Source organism: Elephantulus edwardii, unplaced genomic scaffold (genome assembly GCF_000299155.1).
Source record: "Elephantulus edwardii isolate Elephantulus edwardi_28Jun2011 unplaced genomic scaffold, EleEdw1.0 scaffold00055, whole genome shotgun sequence".
Classification (NCBI taxonomy): Eukaryota; Metazoa; Chordata; class Mammalia; order Macroscelidea; family Macroscelididae; genus Elephantulus; species Elephantulus edwardii.
Window position 1 is genome coordinate 16,591,182 of NW_006399805.1, and position 6,248 is coordinate 16,597,429.

At 40.5% G+C, this 6,248-nt stretch overlaps 1 pseudogene; it reads right to left on the reverse strand.

The window, feature by feature from the left end:
- Positions 1 to 3,924: 3,924 nt before the first annotated feature.
- On the reverse strand, positions 3,925 to 4,383 carry LOC102851257 (annotated as a pseudogene).
- Between the last annotated feature and the right edge of the window lie 1,865 nt (positions 4,384 to 6,248).

The window sequence follows — 6,248 nt, forward strand, 5'->3', positions numbered from 1 at the left end:
TCAGCTTTTTTTCTTTAACCAGCACTCCACTATAGGTATAGATTTTAGATCGTATAAATCAGAATGACTGCAGCTAGCAGAGCTCACTGGCAGAAACACAATCTTGACCTGGTGGATACCTGCCAGGCTCTCGGTTTTTTGTTTGTAAGGAACGGAGGAAAAGCCCTTATTATTTACTGCCAAAGAGATCTCCCAAGTACCCAGTGCTCTGGTCTGAAATCAATTCCCCAAATACTTTCTTAGTATCTAAAGTTGCAGCATGGCACTGAGTCAACACAGTCTCACACTGACCCCACAGAACTGCCGGCAGTTTCCCAGTGCCTTCAAGGCCACAGAGCAGGTCACCCGTTCTCAACTAGAGGATCTGCTGTCAAGCTTAACAATACCAGCAAAATACAAATCCTTTTTTAAAACTAAAGAAAACAATTTGCGGACTGAGAATAAATTCATTTTCTTGTAATTTAGATGAATTTATGTGTATTGTCAAAAATATAAATACATATGCACCAAGTGAGAAAATCGAGGGGACAAAATAAAATGTTCACAATACATGTATCTGGCAGATAGCTGGAGTATTTTTCTCTTACAACTAAAAAAAAAAACAAAACTTTTTTTTTTGACAGAGGGAAATAGTTTAATCATCTGTTTCTTTCCATTTCCTAAGTGTTAATTTCCTCATTATTAGCAACAGCATAGATAGAAAAGTAGAACAATTTTTTTAAGGGATAAAAAGCTTGAATGAAAAACTCTGTAAGGGGCCAAATGTAAGATGTTCAACATGACTGAGCATCTAGGCATTAAACACAGCACACTCATTATTGTTGTTGTGTGCCCTGAATCAAAAATGAATGGCTCTGAACCTTGCTCTATCCTGTGCCATCCTCACTGTCTCTGACAAACTCGAGCTCATGAGATGGCAGAAATTTAAAAGGCTGGCCATTATCAAATGTGGATGAAGATGTGAAGAAATGAGCTCTTACATAGTAACTCTCATGAAAAATGGCCTAAGCACTCTGAACATTCTTGTTGCCCTTACAAAACAGATCTATAGTTATCATCTTACAAACTCCCAACAGAAATTAAAACATGTCCATAAAAGGCTTACAGAATTTTCAATAAAGATACAGAGAAGCAAAAAAAAGGCTTACAAAGTGGGTAAAGCAGTTGTATTAATGTTTACTAAATTAATTTCTTAATGTTATCTACAGTTGCTGCAAAATTAACTGAAAAGTCAACATGTATTACTATTTCACAGAGAGCTCTGGTGGTTTATAGAGAGCTACATGCTCACTCTCTGTGATGGTTCAAATCTACCACAGCAGACATGTGTAATCCCCTCCCATGTGGATATGCAGCCTCAGAAACCCAAATCACCTCTATATCAGTTCTAAATGAATGACAAAAGGGGGGAAGGAGTAGGATAGGCATCAGGAGGAGGAAATGAAAACATGCTCACTATTAAAGCAATCAGGAAGACAGCACAGGGACAACCACAATTTTGGTCTCTTTATGTTTATAGTTGCCATGGCAACTTGCAAACATTAAAATTGGAAATGTACATAAGCATGAAATGACAATTCTTCTTGCAGAAAACCTTCACATATTTTAAGAAAATAATATCCGCTCGGGCACTGGTTTACACTATGAACACTTGTTCACAAATCAGTATGCTAGCAAGTCCAGAAACTCAAAGCGCAGAGTGATAAATTCCACAATGGACTGCAGAGTAAATCTTTCAGGCTAGCCAAGACACATACAATCTGTAGGCCACACACAATCGCAGTCACATATTCTTTGAAATTGTTTTGTGGTTTTGGGTTGGTTTTTTGTTTTGTTGGTGGGATTTTTTTGCTTTGTCTACTTACTTTTTTAAATTTCATATTAGATTGCATATAAAATTTGTATACATTGTGTTTTATATAATTAATCACCAATGAACTCCCTTATCATTACTCCAAATTTTCAGGTCCCCACCAAATTTTTTCCATTTCCTTTAATCTCTTCCTCCACTCTTGCTGTAAAAAAAAAAAGGTTAAAACAATCAGCTGATGAACCTTTCAAACAAGTGGTTTTGGCCTGCAGGCTGCAATTTGGCTAGAGATCAAGGTTTTCAAAACAAAGTGCCAAAATTCAAATTCCTAATCCAGTTGCTATCTAATCTCTCCATTTCCTGTTATTACATTTTCCATATAAATTGTTGCTGTTGTTGTTGTTATGTGCCTTCGAATTGTTTGCAACTCATAGCGACCCCTATGTACAACAGCCCTAAACCCTGCTCTAACCTGTGTCAATCGCATGGCCTCTGACACACCCATTCCGATTACCCCAGTCAATGAATCAATCCACCTCATAGAGGGTCTTCCCATCCTGCCCTGTCCCTCCCCGCTACCAAGCATGATGTCCCTCCAAGGACCTGTCTCTCCTTACAACATGTCCAAACTATGTCAGACGAAGCCCCAGAATCCTTGACTCCAAGGAGTAGCCTGGTTTAACCCTCTCTAGGATGAATCTGTTTGTTTTCTTGGCAGTCCAAGGTACATTCAACACTTTTCTTCAGCACCACAGCTCAAAGGCATAAATTCTCTATCTTCCCTAGTCGCTGTCCAACTCTCTGATGCAGAACAAGTGATGGCAAAGACCATGGCCCGTATCAGACGCACCTTAGTCTCCAGAGAGACACCATTGCTCTTTGAGTACTTTAGAGAGGTCCCTAATAGCAGACTTTCCCATCGCGATACGTCTTTTGATTTCCTGGCTGCTGGTGCCAAGAGTGTTGACTGTGGAGCCAAGCAAACTGAGGCTGTGAACAATCTCAATCTCTTCACCATCCATCCTGATGCTACCAATTGGTCCAGTGGTGAGAATCTTTGTCTTCTTGACATTGAGCCTCAGTCCATACTAAAGGCTACAGTCCTTGACCCTCTGCAGCAAATGCATGAGGACCTCCTCAGTTTCGGAAAGCAGGGTTGTGTCATCTGTATAACGCAGATTATTAATAGAACTTCCACCAATCCTGACGCCACACTTCTCCTCACAGAGCCCAGCCTCTTGGATAATCTGCTCTGTATACAGATTGAAAAGGTATGGAGATAGGACACATCCCTGGTGTACACCCTTCCCAATTTTGAACCATGTGGTGTTACCTTGCTCTGTTCTAACAACGGCTTCTTGGGCCAAGTATAGGTTTCGCATTAGCCCGATTAAACGTTCTGGGATTCCCATTCTTCTCAGAGTCAGCCACAGTTTGTTATTATCTACACAGTCAAATGCCTTTGCATGGTCAATGAAACACAGATAGACATTCTTCTGGTATTCTCTGCTTTCAGCCAAGATCCATCTAACATCAGCAACAATATCCCTAGTACCACGACCCCTTCCAAACCCAGCCTGGACTTCCGGCAGTTCTCTGCTGGTGTACTGTTCCAGTCGTTTTTGGATAATCTTCAGTAGAATCTTGCTTGCATGTGAAATCAATGATATTGTTCTGTAGTTTCTGCACTCAGTTGGGTCACCTTTCTTTGGAATGGGAACAAATATAGATATCTTCCAAACAGTTGGCCAGGTGGTTGTTCTCCAGATTTCTTGGCACAACTTGGTGAGCACATCCAGGGCAGCATCTGTTAGCTAAAATATGTCAATTGGTATACCATCTATTCCGGGGGCCTTATTTTTTGCTATTTCCTTCAAAGCAGCTTGAACTTCTTCCTTCATCACCATAGGCTTTTCGTAAATTAGTGAACATAAAAAAACTTAGGCCAATGCCAAACATGCTGTTGGTGTTAGGTACCATCAAGTCACCCAAGACTCACAGCAACCCTGTAAGACCAGGGGTCTGAGCCTTGTCCTATCCAATTCTAGCCTCATCACTTTTTTTTTTTTTTTGAAGATGTATAAACTATTTATTAACAGATGAAGCCTACAGACTTATTTCTTCTTGGACACACCCACAGTACGGCCCCGACGGCCAGTGGTCTTGGTGTGCTGGCCTTGAACTCGAAGGCCCCAAAAGTGGCGTAGCCCTCTGTGGGCACGGATCTTCTTCAGTCGCTCCAGGTCTTCACGGAGCTTGTTGTCCAGACCATCGGCCAAAACCTGACTGTATTTCCCATCCTTCACATCTTTTTGTCTGTTCAAGAACCAGTCTGGAATCCTATACCGGCGTGGATTCTGCATAGTGGTGATCACACGCTCCACCTCCTCTTCAGTGAGCTCTCCTGCCCTCTTGGTGAGGTAAATGTCTGCTTTCCTCAACACCACATGAGCATATCTTCGCCCTACACCCTTAATGGCAGTGATGGCAAAGGCTATTTTCCACCGCCCATCGATGTTAGTGTTGAGTACTCGCAAAATGTGCTGGAACTTCTCTGGGATCACTAGAGACATGGCGGCGGCAGCAACGGCGGCGTGTAGGCCTCCAGTCTAGCCTCATCACTTTTAACACAGTTGAGACCATTGTTAGAGTCACTGTGTCGATTCCTCCATTGAGGGTCTTTCTCTCTTTCACTGACCCTCAACTTTTCCAAGTATGGTGTCATTTTCCAAGGACTGGACCCTCCTAACATGCCCAAGGTAATGTGAGAAGCTTCTCTTGACTCTAAGGAACACCCTGGTTGTATCTTCTCTAAGATACTTGTTTTGACTTTTGGCAACCCAGGAGATACTCAAAATTCTTACCTAACAGTACATACAACTCAAAAGCACTGATTTGCCATCTGTCATCCTTATTTATTGTCCGACTTTGAAATGCTTCTCAAGTGAATGAAAACACCATGGCTTTGATCAGGTATACCTTAGTCTTTAATACTTTGGAAAGGTCCCCGACAACAGATTTTGCCAATGCACTACTAGGTCTTTTCATTTCTTGAATGCTGGTACAAAGGCAGTTGCCTGTGGATTCAGAGTTGTTGACAATTTCAATCTTTTCTCCATTTATCATGATGTTGCCTATTGGCCCATTGAAGAGGATTTCTGTTGATATTAAAATGTAATCTGCAAATGTTTTCAATGTTCCTCACTTCTGGCATGAAAAGCTGCATCATCCACAGGTTATTGATGAATGTTCTTGCTATCCTGATGCCACACTCTTCTTCACAGAATCTAATAGCAAATTATTTGTTCAGTATATAGATTCCTTAGGTATGGAGAAAGGATACAATCCTAATGCATACCTTTCCTGACTTTAAACCCTTCAGTGTCCCTGAGCTCTGTTCAGACAACAGCCTCTGGGTCTAGGTATAGATTTCCCCTGAACACAATTAAATCTTCTGGAATTCCCATTCTTTTCAATGCTAGCCATAATTTGGAATGATCCGTATAAGTCTAATGCCTTTGCATTGTCAATATAACATAAAAGACATATTTCTGGTATTCTCTGCAATCAGTCAAGAACCATCTGACATCAGCAATGTTATCCCCAGTACCATGATTTTTAAGTCCAGCTTGAACATCTTGTAGTTCTATCGATGCATCATTCTCGTTTTTAATAATTTACAGCAAGATTTTCTGTGCATGTGATATTAATGATATTGTTTGATCATGCTCACTTTCTGTTGGAAATAGGAACAAATAAGCATTTTTACCAGTCAAGTGGTCAGATAGTTGTCTTCCAAATTTCCCAGCACAGATTGGTATGACTAAGGATGCATGTGTCTGCTAAAACATGTCAACTGATATTCCATCAATTCCTGAGGCTTTATTTTCTGCCAATGCCTTCCTTCATTACCATTATCATATCATTACCATTATCATAACTTTATCATATGCTACTTCCTGAAATAGTTCCCTATCAGCCAATTCTTTTTAGTACAGTGAGTTGGCGAGGGCCTGGAGTCACAGAGGATTTCATCCCCATCCCATCTCACCCTTCCCACTTACCTAGGGCCTGGGTGGAAAGGCCCAGAACCAAACAAAGCAAGAACAAAACAGAAGCAAACCTTAAAATCCTATCAACCTATTAAACAGTTCTTTAAAAAAAATTAATTTAAAAAAATTATCACTCAACAAAAAAGACTGTAAGAGCTAGGAGACCAATTTAGCAGAGTGGTAGGATATAAGATCAGTATCAAAAAATCAGTGATATAGTAACAAAGAACTCAGAGAAGGAAACTAAGACAACAGTATCATTTACAATAGCCAATCACAAATCGAGGTACTTGGGAGTGAACCTAAACTAGAGACACAAAAGACCTATACGATGAAAACTACAGAACTTTTCTGGGAGACACAATGAAAGATCTAAATAAATGGGA